Source organism: Megalopta genalis, chromosome 16 (assembly GCF_051020955.1).
Source record: "Megalopta genalis isolate 19385.01 chromosome 16, iyMegGena1_principal, whole genome shotgun sequence".
In the NCBI taxonomy this organism is placed as follows: Eukaryota; Metazoa; Arthropoda; class Insecta; order Hymenoptera; family Halictidae; genus Megalopta; species Megalopta genalis.
In genome coordinates, this window is record NC_135028.1 from 2,354,236 (window position 1) to 2,369,169 (window position 14,934).

Genomic DNA, 14,934 nt, shown 5'->3' on the forward strand with positions numbered 1-14,934 from the left:
ACATGTTCAAAAATCATCGGGATTGCAGGGTATTTATTAGGGTATTATACATATAAGGCTACCATGACACACTCAACCGACTCCGTCTAACTTTAGCATCAACCTAGCAATAAATCACAGGGCTGTAGCAATACCACAGGATACAATTCCTAGCATACTGAAATTTGGCATTTTCGGGGAAAACTATTGTATATCCATTTGTACCTTTTCAAAAACACGAGTTTAGGTGTCAGTGATTAGCATTGGCTGCATGGCTTTCGGATAATAGGATTTATTTTTTTGGCGAATGTGACAAGTCCTAACGAAATCAATTATCTTCCTTTTCATTCACGGTCAATTATAATTTTCTTTCAGAAGATTAAACATTTTATGAATGCCCCGATGACCTGGATAATTCGTCGACAGTAAAATTTGTATATATAGTATGATATATGTATAATATATATATATATATATATATATATATATATATATATATATATATGTATAATATAGATATGTATATATATCGTCCTTAACCGTCCTTCCGATATCCCTGTGTTTAAGACAGGGCCAGCTAGAAACAAAGCCAAAGAAAGACCATTCAAAGTAGAGAGGAAAGGAAAAAGAAAAACTTCCTAGTATAAATTTAAAAAAAAAAGTACGTATATCAATTGATAAGATAAAACCAGCGTACAAATTGGCACAAGAATACCAACAGCAGATAACATCGGAAATAGTCAACGAAACTAGACCAAAGAAATCAATCGAAGAGACGCATGCATCGCGATCGGGAAGGCTGATAATGTCATTATTTTTAATTAACGTAACTAGTGCGTAAAAAGGTTGAGCTATATTTTATTGCATAAATATTGTTATGTGCTATTACATATACAGAATTAGAAATTAAATCAAATGTTTGTGACTAAGTTAAGTTATAAACAAATACTGTGCAAACTCCAAATGAGCTGGCTTGAGTCCGCTGTAGAGACACTTTTCTCGTCTCCGTGTAAATTTATTACAAAAGTCAATCATTTATGAGCTTGATGACCATCTACGGGCCGGTGTAAGGCACGACCTGGTGCTTGCCTATGGTGTCCACCCGCTTGAACACCTCCGAACAACTCCGATGGTTGGCAAAGACGAACGGCTTTCCCGATTAATGGTACTCCGCCGTAACGGCATGCATAGATCTTATTAGGGCAGGGAGCTTCTCCAAGAACCCAGAAGGCGATGTATGGATGCTCTCCAATACAAAAAATTCCCCTGGGCATTGAGCCAAAATCCATCTCCGCTGGCGAGGCCTAAAGTCTTCCTCGAATGCCGTGCAGAGACCGAACAGGACAGTTGGCAGCATGTCCAGTCAAGGCACTTGCAGGCTACACATCAGTGCTGGTTCTAGTGTGCGGTGAAACCGTTCGACCATCTCGTTGGACTGGGAGTGGTAAGAAGAGTTAAGCGCCCAGGAGCCGTGACATGGCGGTGAAGAACGCTGATTCGAATTGGAGTCCCGGGTCTGAGGTGATTGTAAGAGGTGTGCCGTAGATGCAGATCCATTGCGAGTAGAAAATTTTGGCGATAGTCTCCGCTCGCATACTCTCCAGAGAAACCGCCAAAGGCCATCTGAAAAACCGGTCCATCACAGTTAAATAATACTGAAACGCCTCGACGACAGGTGCCTTGACAATGTCCACGTGGAAGTAGTCAAATCAGCCGTTGGCCGCGTCGAAATTACCCAGGATCGCTCGGTTGAGGAAGTTGACCTTGTCGTCCTGTCAGGGCTCACAGACTTGTGCCCAACGGGCCACGTCCTTACTCATTGAAGGCCAGAAGAATCTCTCTCTTAAATGACATAATGTCATACGTCCGCTGGACGGAATCTCCCATGGTTTTGCCCGAATATACGGGCGAACAACTCCCGTGCAGATCTCTGTCCTTGATCTCCAGTTCGTGCAGCCTGAGCCTTCGCGATGATGGCAAGATCCAAGGAGGAAGACAGGCCACGGTGCAGACGCGAGAGAGCGGGTCGGCCATTGCATTCTTGCCACCCTTGATGTATTGAGAATTGTTGATTGAGAATTGTAAAATGAAGACTAATTGGTGTTGCTGGCGAGGTGAGGTCTTGCCGCGAAAGTCAGAGGCTGGTGATCCGTTCTGATGGTGACGGGGCATCCTTCCAGGACTCTTCTGAAGAAACGGCCGCGAAGTCTGCTTTGTATCTCCTCTCCGTGACGCTGAGCTTTCATGAGAGAACTCAGAGAGGTCGAAGGAAGTCATTCTTGTAATGCTGCAAGGTTCTTGCAACGTCTCTGGGATGCTCCGTCTGTAGTAATTCATCATGTCCAGGGATATTTTCACAGCTCAATAGTCGTGGTGGTTGCTATCCTTCACCAGAAAGTCAGCTTCCATTTGCCAAACTAGCACTTCGTTATGTTAATGGAGAAGTGAGGCTTCCTTACGATGGCAAAAAGTTGCCGCAAGTGCTGCAGGTGCTGTTCGCGGGTCTCCGACATGGCATAGGCATCAAATAGGCATTCCCAGAAAGTCAAAGAGGCCGAATGGAGTGGTTTCACAGAGATCTGGAAGAAAGCTCGCTGGAGGTCCAACATCAAGATGCTAAAAACCCTCCATAGTGATGGAAATCAGCTGGTACATGGAAGACCGCAAGTTCCGCCATAATAACCTCAGGAGTGGGTTCAGTGTGTCCCGGACTCGCACAAGCAGTGGCGTGATGTTCGACTGCCATGATCGAAGGGCCGCTGTCCGTCAGTTCGTTGGCCGCAGGGGTCAGTTTCTCCAGCTTGTGGACCTTGTAAATTCATAGAAAGTACTGCATTGAAGAGGGAAGCAGGTCCAACCATTTGATACATAACACCTTGTCGGACATGCGGTCGCCCTCCAACGACCGCATGTTTCTATGAAGCTAACTTCATCTGAGTTCCATTTCGGAAAAAGATTGTGAAGTTGTTTGTCTGCTGAATTTGTAAGTTTCTTTAAGTTGACCGCCTTAAGCGCAACAAATCGCCTGGAAGATAGCGGCGCCTTGATGATGTTAGCCACATCCTGCAGGTATTTGGGGTCTAGCATGGAAATAACCAAGTGGTCTCGTCGCTTTTAACCTTGTTCGTATGAAAGACGAACTCGTTTTGAAAGAACCACAAGTCAGGGTAAATCGGCGGTAGTCTGCAACTAGCAACCGCGCAACGTTTTTTGGCTCGGCCTCAGTGGTCCGTCGCTTGATCTCCTCGAGCTCCAGCAACAAGAAGTGATCGGTGTACCGGATGGCGTAGTTGTAGATGTCGGAGATAGTTGTATCGCCGTGATTGGTGTGATAGGCATAGCGCATCATTCTTTGCAAACTTCTCTCTTCTACTAAAATATCAAGACGGATCACCAATAGTTCGGCAAAAAGTGCGCGACAGTCTTTGTGTGCATGCGTGTTATAAGGAAACGTGCAAAGAGCACGTTGCAAGCACGAAAGAAACGATGCAACAAATAACGATCTGCAAGATGCTTCCCGACTTCCTCTTTGCGGTGTCTCGCTGTGTAAAACAGTGAGACCTTCTGGCCTTTTATTAGCAAAAACTATATGCCGTCTGCTTACAAAACCGGGTATTATTGGATTCAGCTTTATAAGTTCTATCACTGTACCAAATCTCATCAAAAAGTGAGCGTCATATTTGGAGTCCTTCCCTTGTGAACATAATGACAAACAACTCTTCGTTTTCGAGGAGAGATTTAATTGCAGTAGCAGTCGCATTAGACGAGAAAAACAGGAGTACAAAAAAGAGAGGAGAAAGAAGTTGGAGTGTCCAATCAATTTGGAGGAACTGAAAATCGGGAAGAGAATTGCTTTTATATCAACAATGAATTGACTAATTCAAGATTTTATGAATACTTTAGAATGTCAGAAGATTCCTTCAATATTTTAGCCAACAAAATTAAACCGATAACTACAAAAGAAAACATCGTAAAAAAGTCAATATCACCAACGGAATGTTTATGTAGCATCTGGTTTTTCTTTCGTGCTAACGACAAACCTAATTTACAACTCTCGTTCAATGAAGCTACTTTTTAATAAATGTTTAATATTATTTATTTCTTGAAATATAAAATCTAACGCATTTGAAAGTGTATTTAGATTATCTTTAATATAAGTCGTAATTTTATTTCTTATTTCAATGTTATCAAAAGATATGAAGGATCGAGGAAAGAAGTTGAATTATATTCATTCTCATACTCTGAGTTTATATATTAGATCTATTAATGAAAAATATTTGTAAAGCGCTTTCAAATTCTTTCCCTTTGCCAATTAGTAGTCTAATTAGTTACTCTTGATTTAACAAAATTAAAAATTAAAATTAACGAAACAAAATTTAACTTTTTATAACACTGAAATAAAAAATAAAATTTCAACTTATATTAGAAATATGCTAAACGAAATATCATACACAGCCGATGAAAATATGTGATCGCAATTCAGAACGAAACATATCTGTTAGAACCACAGATAAATCATAATTTAAATCTGATGGACTGGTGGGAGAGCAATTTTAAAAAACTATGAAACATTATTAAATTTGGCAAAGGTATATTTGAACATTCTAGCTAGATCGGTTAGTTCGGTAAGTTTATTCTCTACAGCTGGAAATATAGTGACAGAAAAACGCAATAGTTTATTGCCAGAAAATGTTGAGTCACTAATATTTTCATTTAAATCCAAAATGTAATACAAAAAGGTAATCAAAATACAGAATTTGATTTACTTAAATATTTAAGTAAGAGTTTCAAAAAGATAAACTGTATCTTAAAACGAAAATAATTCTTTCATGTTATTTTACCACATTATTTGCACTGTTCGTAACGACACCCCTGTATCACAAGATGCGGAGTGAAAGGATTTAACGTACAGTAGTGTCTTTCTTCCAGACGTAACTTCAGTATGTCATCATTGACGCTGTGATATTACTACGACCCTGTAATTTATCGAATTTATCGCTACTTCGATGCTAGGGTTCGACGTGTACTGCAGTACGCACCACAGCTCCTTTGACTCGAATTCCCGGAAGACAATTCATAATACAATGAGAGACCCACTGACCGCCGTGGCCCCTCGCGAAGAAATGGGACCATTCTGTTCGCAGTGCGGAAGGAAGAACGCGCCAGGACAGCGATTGGACTCCATTAGACGGTCGGGAAACGGGTCAAGAACCGACGCAAAGTAAAGATACAACCGGCCAAGAGGAATAAATAATGAAGCGGCCGAAGCATGCCTGGAACTCGAGTGAAAGAAAAGTGCCTGCCGACGGATGGTCGTACTTGCGGACGAAAGCGAGTCCCATCTGTCATGTCTGCTTCAGGGAGCGCTGACTCTTGAGGATGCCTCGCTAAGTCATTACTTCCACGTGTTGGAAGTCTCGAACCTAACTTTCTAATCGGGATGGACCTGACGACGCGCTATAGGCTGACAATGTATTTAAAGGACCACGACGTACACTCGAAAGAACGAGAGAGACAGCCTGTAGTTTGCGCCGTCGACGTACCGAAGGGTCTCGTAAATCTTACGACCGAAGAAGAGAACGTCTTGAAGCAATTGTTGGACGATATGAAAGCCGAAAATGGCAAAAGTCGAGGCATAACAACACTTCGCATCATCGACGTAGGTTGACCTGATCGTCAAAGGCTCGCCTCGGCTGACAGTTCACAGGCCGCGTTAGGTTAATATCACATGTCATTTTGCGCCCTTGCGTGTAAGTACCATCTTGCGCCCTTGCGCCTATTAGGAAGCCGTGCTTCAAATAATTGTACATATCTTGCTAAACGTGTGTGTTGTGGTCATTTCAATAAATTATTATTATTCCCGCGAGGGAACGTTTAACGGAGTTTCACGGAGTCTCCGTTGCGCCCGGAAGGTTTCCTCGGGCACATGATGTTCCGGCAAGGGGAAAAGTGTGGCGATCACCGATATCGCGTGCGTTAGGTCAACTCGGGGGGTCCGGTACGGTTCGCGATCCGATTTAATTTCGAACTTGACGATTTCGAAGAGCTCTGGAACCCCCGCAGTGTCGGCGTTTCAGACCGCTTTTCCGACGGACGCCGCCGTTGAGGCCCCCCGATTGTAACGAAATCTCGATCAGCGCGCCGCGGACGACCATCCTCCGCCCATTATAAAGAGCGCGAGCTCTCGAGTGCAGTCACGAGGCTGCACGAATTTGTAACACTCGACACGATTAAAATTTTAATCTAGAGCCCATTTTGGCGTCGTGATTCTGTCCGCGAGATCCGCCCGGGCGTACGGGTTACCCATCCCTATTCCCGTGTTCGAAATCTAGGCCCCGTTCTAGAACTTTTCTCGCGCGTACGGCCGTGCGTGGCGTGGCGTAAGGGCCTTAGAATTCCGAAGTCGCCCTTTCCCGCGTCTGTGTGGGTAATCGCGTGGATCAGGACGGCGTCGCAGCATATATTTTCCCAAATTTGCCTTGAAAATTGCTGGTAATTGATTCTCATACTATTGGCCCCCCCTAAATCTCTTTGCTAGTTTCTATAAGAAATCTAGACGATAGAGTAGTCATGTGAACGCTCAAATAGCTTCCTTACAAAATAAATCGTTATAAATATTAAGTAATTAGAAATATTCAAAGTTATTGATCGTTATCAATCAAGGCGATCATCGTTGCTGCGCGATCTGCTGAAGGAGCAGATGTGCTCCTCTTCCAAAAGTTTGGGTTGGCCACTGTTGACGTTCGGTCTTGTCTTGTGGTCTCTGGTGGTAATCGTAGTGGTCACTTTTTTCCAAGATATTAGTTTTTAAATTCCGTCTCGTTTGCAACATTTTTGCGAAATATTACGGGATTTTTGCGTTCGAGGAATACTGAAATTGATATTCTTCCGACTGATGGTCTCGCAGAGTCTCACTCTCGGGAGGGAGGGGGAGCGAGTACGGGAGTAGCGTCCCCGAGGTACCCGAGGCACCAATAGGTCGTTAGGGTTCTTAATTTAAGTTTGTTAAATTCTGGTTATTCTTCGTTTCTCTGATTATTCAGTGTGATTCGGCTGGTCTTCGCTGGAATTTTCACAGAAATTGCACTCGTGTGCTGGTGAGTTTTGCACTCCTGAGCTGATGTTAGGCTCCCTATTTTGTCCACTGCCCCTTTGTATTTTGACTAATCACAGTAAGTCTCCTTCAATTTCATTACATCGTCTGAATATGGATTCAACGCCACCATCGACCAATGACATCTCATCCTCCGAGGAGTCCGTAGTTTAAATTTCGATAGTTCAGATCGCTCAGGAGTTTCCGACTCACAAGAGCGCCCGTGTGTAGTACAGGGGTAGCGTCTTCGAATTACTGGAATCGCTGACTTTGTAAATATGTCAAGTGTTCCGGCAGGATCGCGGCCCGCGGGTCAACGTACGTTCGACATTCGGTATACGCCGTTTCGCCGTTTTTGTCGAATAAACGGCGAGGTGGCAAGACAATAACACAATCGACGTACGTTGGCCCGACTGTCAAACGCTCGCCTCGGCTGTAAAGTAAACGCGGCGTTTTTGCCTCGCCAAGGCAACGACCGGCCTTCGACACCTGACAATGCTTCCCCTTGAACATCGGCCAGAGGTGTCTATATATACTGCCGCATATTTAACACGTTAAGCGCCACGCCGGTCCCTAGGGACCGGCGCTAGACTTTCCCTGCGGACCGGCGACAGATTTTTCGTTCTTCTATCGCGGCGCGTGTGTCGGTCCTTGCGTATTTGTGAGACTGAACATTTAAATTATGCGATATCGGTTTTTGTTTGGTCAATGCTTCAAGGAATAGAATAGAATACTTAAAAACATTAATGTAATTTATTAAAATTTAATTTAATTTATTTTAATTTATTATTCTCTGATGAGCTTTCATCGCTCGACGAGCGCAATACACGACGATGACGAATTGTAGGCACTAAAATTTGTTCACTTGACGTATCACTTGATGACATCCTGATTTTTGGGTCAACAAAATTTTGAATTTCTAGTCAAGAAGAAGTACGAGAAAACTTGGAAACTGAACGAAACTGGGCTACGATATGTATGCAACTGAGGATTTCTTACGCGTTCGAGCGTCATTAGGCCTCGCTTTTCAGTTTTTTATCTTCTACCAAGGAGAAGGGACTATAAGGATATAAACAAAGTATATACATAGTATTTATTACGATCAGAAAATGACAGGCTCTCGAGTATAGTTTATCTGCAAGTGGAAAGATAAACATACGAAGACAAGCTCCGGTCCTCAACCCGGGTTACGTTACCCGTTATCTGTTTATACTCTGGCTCGCCTAGCGGCGCGCTGCCCGGCAGGGCCCGCCTGACGGCTTACTGTGGCTTGAACGGAAAGGCGCAAAAATTCGGCGTGGCGCTTAACGTGTTAATAACGGAGGTATTGTCAACGTTCCCCCGTGAGGTGGCAATTACGAGTTTTTATTCTGCACCCTTGCACCCATACACTGATCGAAGCCGTGCTTCAATTTTATACACAAATTTACGTGGACTCCGGTGGTTATTTTGCGCTGTGCGCAACAGCATATTTCGAGACTTTGTGTGCACACGTAAACTTACCATATTGGTTTCTAGAAAACAATTGTAGAGCATTTAGTTTATTTATGCTGTAATTTTTACCGGCTGTTACTTTGCGCCGTGCACAACATCAATTATTATTGCGTTAGCTTCACTTGTTTGCATCTCGTTTTTTACTCCGACACAGTCTTGACATAACCTGCTGTGGTGGCCCAGCTATTATACAGTGTGATGATTCAGACTTGGGCCCTTCTCCTGGAAAGGCACTTCTTTAGCTGTTTTTAACATGTAAGATGTTCTAAGTGAGGGTGATGAGGTGAAGGGAAATGAGGGTGAAGCGCGGGAAAGAAATGGCCACCAATTGGTAGAGGGTGAATCTTTGAATCAACATTCTTCATGATAAAGCGTCAAACATCGAGATGAGCGAGACTTTCAACTTTGATTCATTTCGGTTCTCGTCTAGAGGAGACTTCTTCTCTGACCCACTTTTGGTCCGCAATAATTACTCGGCATATACTGCGTGCGTGCGAGCGTCTTATTGTTAGTTAAGTAAGTCGACGTTGTAAGAAAAAGAGCCATAGCGAATACCGGTTTCGTTCTAACTCCCTTTCGGGTCTTCAACTCATTGCCTTACGATTTAAGTTTCAATAATGTGTGCCACAAACTAGTCACGCGTCGAGGGGAGGACCAACATTTGGTCTCAGCCGGCGCTTATTTTGGCCGGCTGATTTCTCCCACCACTAGACGACGGTTCTTCCTCGTTGGGAGTGGGGAGGGGGGGAGTAAATACATCACCCCCCCCCCCCAGGCGGCTGGGAAAGGGTCCTGGGTGTCCTGAGATGCGGCCACCAAGTTGGAGCGGTGCAGGGTGCAGCCTCCCCGCACTACTTATATACTGCTTATAGGGAGGAGGAATTGAACTCCTCCCCGGAACACGGCTGGCCATCAATGGATGGCCGGTCGGGCGGGAGGAGCCGCGGTAGTATACTTAAGTGTTCCCGTGATTCCCCCGAATCGCCAGTAGTGGCAACGCGTCCTAAGGTCGCCGTGGAGGTTTTAGTGGAGCAAAACCCACACTACCCCTGCCTTGCACCCCCAGGCGGGCAGGGGTGTCTGAAAAGCAGATTTCCTCCACTTAAAAAAAAAGTCACGCGTCGAGCCTTTTTATGGTTGCGTCAAATGTCTGAAGTTGTGGCAATCGCACATGTCTTACGGAATGTAAATACATGTCTCAGGTACAACTGGTTTAGTTTCGTATGCTATTTGATAAATAATTATGAACGAATCATTAGTAAACAGGAAAAGTTTATTGTAAGTTTCAAGTTATTGTAAGTTCAATAACTTTATAAATTATAATAAGTTTTAACTTCAATTTATAATAATTTACAGTAAATCTATTTCGAAGCATTTTGGTACTTATAATGGGACTTTACATCTTTTGCATTTTCACTGTTCCGGCCTGATCGCGGCTCGAGGGTCAACGTACGATCGACTTTCGGTATACGCGGTTTAGATTGGTAAAAACGTATTATATTTCCTTATTCTAATCTTTGTGTAAAAGCAGTGGCCGGAAGTCTTTTAGAGCGGTAAGACTAATTAACTCTATTATTAAAACTACGGCAGTCATAAAAAGGCGATATGACTACGGCGGTTTACAACGGCTCGGTGCACTTAAAATCGCGACAGTATCGTCAGGAGTCATGGTCGGGACCTTAAGGCCCAGGGGCACCTACGCTATCCCTGGGGATTACCTATCCCCGGACAAGCCTACGCTGGTCCCGAGCGGCTCCGCGGTCTCTCGCTGCCGCGTTGGTTAGGAAAAATAACTCGCGTTACAACCGCCGTGACCGTCAAAACGTTGTGTAACAATTTTTGCGACGTTACTTCGCCGTTTTACTAGCGGAGGGAATCACAAGTGGAGTGGACTGAATCACCTCTTCCAAACTGGCATGAGCATGACACAGATACCAGAGCAGTCCTGGCGATAATATAATAATACTATAATTCATATTCGTATATTGCGTATATCGTTAATTTGTATATCTCGTATCCAAGCCCAGCGGAGAGTCCACAAACGAACCAAGTACAGTAAATTCTCCCTAATTGGCGCTCAGATTGAACACAAAAACGGACAATTTTCGAACAGGAGATACGATCTACATGCCAGGCTCGGGCTGTGCTCCAAAACCAAATCATTCTTACATTTTATTTACATTAGAGTGTTCACATTACGCGTGCCGTGATGGCAGCTTGCCAGGCTGGCCGTCACCATCCAAACGTGTTCACACTTGCAGGCAGACCCGCGCCAGGCTTGTTTTGTCACTAATCAATACAAAGCGAGACAGAACTACAGAACTCGTACGATGTGAACAAGTGCGCAATCTTTCGTTCTAGTGTTGCAGGCAATATACCCGGGAAAGCATTTTAACTATACTAAGTATGCAAAAAAGGAATCTATGAAGACTAGTTGGTGGCTCGAGTTCCGGTAATCATCTGTGGGTCATAATTTAATAAAATGTCAAATTCTGAAGAAAATGACGACTTTTCGGATTAACTGCATACTACGCGGATGGGGTCGAAAGGAAATTTCCTGATCCTTTACAATGAAATGGTTCATTGTAATGGTTCATTCGTTAGCTACAAATCACTCTGTAAAATTCTTGGAGTGATAAGGGTTAAGACCCGCTAGGAGTAAGGTGGGGGTACGAAGGATCGGTCCTCGCCGCTGCCGAAAAATCGCGAAGGATCACAGTCGAGCGAGCTAGAAACACGAGCGGTTTCAAAAATTTCTTCTGTGTCATACTGTTCCGTTCTCGTAGAACATTTCATGCCAGTACAACTATCCGCATTTTTCAACCCATAAAACAAGCAATCAGACACTCCACAGCACATCTGCGCCGCACATTTGCTCCGGCACGGAAGAACAAATTCCGTCGAGTTTTCGTCGACCAGGTTTACGACACGGATTCGACAATAGGATAAAGACCTTTTTTACGTCTGGCGACCATCCGGCCTCCAAAACTAATTTTCGGCTATTCCACCAACCATAACGTGTCGTAAACCTAGGATTTCCGAAGGGTCATCTCGAGCCGAGTACGTAACACGGTACTCGAGGCTACCGTGAGTTGACCTGGAGGAATTTCCGTTGTGTCGTCGAAGGCGGCGGAAACCCTTCGACCGTGTCATAAAACAATCACGTCCTCTCCGAGACCAGTCGCTCTCGGGGAGTTGCTAAAATTTAAAAGGGCACTGATTGGACAAACATAACTTTCGGCAAAAACCAATCAGTGCACGTCTCTATCCGGGAAGGGGGAGCTTCACAAAGAAGCTTCCTCAATAAAAAGGCCGGTACATCGCGAGGCGCGGATAGTCTTCAACAATCATTCGACACCACACAGACCGAAAACACTCCATGTACTATAACTAGTCTTCTAAATTAAAGTCGTTATTTCTGTTAAAAAGTGCAACAGTCAATACCCTTCACTACCAGCTCTGTTACTTTAAGTGGGCACAGAGCATCGCGAACCACATTGTCAAATTAGAGTCGGGAATTTACAACCCCCGTAGACCGAACAACGATCGCAGTGTCGGTGCGCGAACACATACCACGTTGTTTAATGAAAATGAGGGAGAGAGAGAGGGCTGAGAGGAGAGCGAAAAAGGGTGTGGAAGAAAGAAAGAACGAAGGAAGGAAAGCGAGAGATGCGTTGAAAAAGGGGAATGCCAGAGACTGCAAGCCGCATTCAGTGATTTTTGTGAGGTGGCTCGGACTTCGGCTTGCGAAACGAATTCTGATTTCGAAGAGCACGGATTTTCGCACGCATGGAAACTCATCTAGCTTTACGCTACCGTCTATTCCCCGGAGGAACGTTTGATAGAATTTCGCGTTATTTCTGTCGCGCCCAAAAAATTTCCTCGAAGATTTTGCGTTGCAAGAAGTGTAGCGATCGCCGATATCTAATTTTTTCGGTCAGCTCGTAGATTCCTGTACGTTTCGTGATCATTAGAGGAGTTTGTTATTTCGAAGATCGCGGGAAGATGCTTCTAAATGTGGGGTCCCCTTCGCAAAACATGGAAAGCCCAGATAATTAGAATGGTATTGAAGATAGCTCAATATAGGTTATATAGTTGCCACCATATCCTGTTTGAAGGAGACTCTTTTCTTCCGGAGAAAAGATCAGGCATAGCTCAATTTTTGCACCAATGATAAAATAACTTAATCACATTTCATTTGACCCAAGGTATGGGAAGAAATGGTACATTGTTGCAGGACAAACTTTTGCTTATTTCCCAGAGATTGATAATATTTTGGTCATCATAAAAGGAAAGAAAGTGGATAAGATAAGGAATCTTGTCTAGATTATGGCTGAGTTGGCATGTATGGTAGCCACCAAAGAGACATGCAGAATGCTCCCTCTCAACCCAGGTACTTCTGGTGGGGGCAAGCTGGCGTGGTTATCCTAGGTGCTCCTTGAGTGCGTCACCGGAGGAAACGGTACGGAAGAGGCGCGTGGAGAAAGAACGCAGAACAGAGCGTCCTTTCCAGGACGGGTAGTATTTTATCCCAAGGGGAACAATAAATTACCCTGCCCTCCTTTTCTTGTCCGAGCATAATTTGACACTCGCCTGGTTCCTTTTCAGTTCACGGATAACGACGTGGAAACGGTCGGCCAAAAGACAGCCGCAGACAAACCGGCAGAATCAACCAGCGTCGCGACGCACGATAGTTCGCATAGTATTAAGTTAAATTATAGTTTCTGTTCCCTTATTATCTAAGCATTTCTTTTACTAGTTCCTGTATACGTGTGTTCAAATAAAATTTAGTTCAGTTTTGTTACTCTCGTAACTACTAGCAGAATTTATATCAATCCTCCCACCAACCCGAACCGTGCTATTATTACAAGCTGTTCTTATCAATGATACAAAAATTAATGTGTGGTATTTCGACTCTGATGCTATTGATCACATGACTCCTGAAGAAACGTGAGCAAAAAATTACACTTAGATATCGAAACGAAATATAATAGTCGTTGATAATCAAATTCTTCAACCGACGGGGAGTGGACTTAAAGGGGTAGACTTAAAGGGACTTAAAGGACATTCTGAAATTAGAATGATTTCAAACGTCTTATATGTTTCCAATTTAAATGCTAATATATTGTCTACTAGTAAACTAGCAAGTAAAGGTTTTATACCTGTCTTTAATGAAATAAATGTGATCTGTATCGTAAAGATGATTTTGAGGCTAAAGGAACTACTAATATGAATGAACGTTGAGGAAGCGAATATGTACAGTGCCATAAGCATTTTTCAATCTCAGGAATTGTGGCATAGAAGGCTTGAACATCTGAACCATCGCATCATGTTTTTACTTCGCAAATGACTTGCTACTAGAATTGATAGTCCTGCCGACAGTCCTCCAAGGTCCCTCCCTTCAATCCAGAGAGATATGACACTAGACCATTTAGATGCCTCTACCGTTTTTCTAAATGGAAAACTCAAAGAAACGGTATATATCCTTCATGCGGAAGGATTCATTTCTGATGAGAAAAGGTCTGTATGATAAAAAAACAATATAGGAAGTCAAAGAAATGACTTCTGATAAGAAAAAATTCGGATTTAGGATTTAAACCAAGCACATGTAGATGTTCAAATTTTCTGTTGAGCTCGAACCTCTGCGTTACATACTAATTACTTAAGTATGCAGTCTAGATGTAGCGATTGGGGGGAGTGTACAAGCAGCGAGAAAATATAACGACGAAAGCGTATAAATAAGGCATACAAAGTTGTAGGTCTTTCGAACCGAAAAATTGGCTTAATTAATCACATTTCTTAATTATTAAATTATTTGATAATTATGGCACAAATTATTCGAAAAGTGGAAATACGAAGTTGACATAGAGATAAAAGTCTTTAACTTTACGTGCTGCCGCAAAAGAAAGTGTAACAGTGATTAAAATACATTGTGAATTAAATGTCCCGGTCAGTAAAAAGCGTGTGCAACAGATTTTACAAAAAAGCAAGCGCTTTAAATGGTATAGGAAAGTGTCCAAACCTCCATATTAACATTTCGACATAAACAAGCGAGACTTGCGTTTGCTAAGAAGTACATGTCGTGGAATAAACGATGGAGAAACATCATATTCTCGAACGAAAAAGATTTAATTTAGACGGTTTTAAGTTTCATTGGCATGATTCACGCAAAACGCAAGATGTAACTGTGAACCGTAGTTTTGGTGGCGATACAGTTATGATTTGACCTTTTATTATCCCACGAGAACACTGATACGCCAGATACCAAGATGAATGAATTTTAAGAACTGTATAAAACTCTCTCTCTCTCTCCTGGAAAATGTTTAGATTCCATTTATAGAGGAACAAGACTCGGAAACTTTGATTTT